Here is a 1,388-nt window from a genome sequence, read left to right on the forward strand (position 1 = left end):
ACATACACACACACACATGCACGCACACAAGTAAAACTGTTTAGAATGTTCCCACTTAGAAGATCCTCTTTCTCCCGAAGTTTGAAAATCATTTTATCAGAAGTCAAGCTTCCCTGAAATGTATTTATTATATGATGGTCAATTATTTACTGTGCTATACATGTGTCTTTTACTGTGTGTGCAAGCTAGGGATTAAGAAAAAATTAAAACAACGTAACACAAATGTTCTGAATACTTTGGATCTTTCGTGACTATATTGGCAGTTGATTTGCGTGATTACTGAAGTTTGTTTTTCATCCAAAATATATGGGCTCCTGGCTGTTGGGGAAAATGATGGGTCAGAAAATTAAAGACAGTAGTATTACCCCTACTCTGTGGTCCTCCTTGCTGCTGTTAGGATCACATCTGAGTGAAAATAAGACAACAAGATGTATTAACTTATGTCCCAGGTTGGTCTTGCAGTGGGAAATAACCATAAAAGGTCAGAAATGACTAATTTCCTGCAGTTAGGGCATTTAAGGTAAGCAATCAAAATCAAAATTTAAATGTACATTATTATCCAAATAAAAATGATGTCTTAATTCCACTGAACTATTTTTATATAGCACTCTAATGTCACTTTGCCACAGCATCTCTGATACTTAAATGCTTTGTGGATCGAATAGAAAATAATAAATGAGGAGATGGTTTTTACTTAAGTAGTAGGAGACAGGACGATTGCATTTAGAGGAACCGTATGCTGGAAAAACCCCTAAACTGTTTTTACGATGATCCATTTCAATACTTGTTTAAACTTAGCAGTTTATTTTTGTGTCACCTAACTTATTTATTGACACAGGTGATGGTAGATACACTTACTGAAGCTTTAGAAAATTTGAGTGCGTGGAGATGTATGTTTAAGGAAAATACTAGTACTATATATTCTAAAATAATAAATAAATAAAAAGGTATTTTTTGCTATCCAATTGGGGATGTAGATTCAATCCAACAAATTATTATCCAAAATAAACTAAATGTAAAATGCATCAACCAAAATGAAGCTGGGGGGAGGCAGTGACTTCCCTAAGGGTGTACAGTAATATTAGCAGGATTACAGACCTTTAATTTTTTTCGATCTAATTGAATCCAATAGAATTACTGTAGGTTCTTAAGAGTCACCATATCCTGCTCGGCTACTCTAATCTAAATATTGCTAGTTAACCTTGTTTTTCAAAAATACATTGGAAAAAGCTAAATGGAGCCTCTTTCCATAATCAGTTTACATTATGTTGCACACTAACTGTTGATTACATTTTCCAGAGATGGATTATTTCCCTTATGCTACCTGAAATGATTTTTTCAACAATAGTATTCAAATCTGGTTTAAATAAAATAATTTTGTTTTATAG

Source organism: Camelus ferus, chromosome 5 (genome assembly GCF_009834535.1).
Source record: "Camelus ferus isolate YT-003-E chromosome 5, BCGSAC_Cfer_1.0, whole genome shotgun sequence".
NCBI lineage: Eukaryota > Metazoa > Chordata > Mammalia > Artiodactyla > Camelidae > Camelus > Camelus ferus.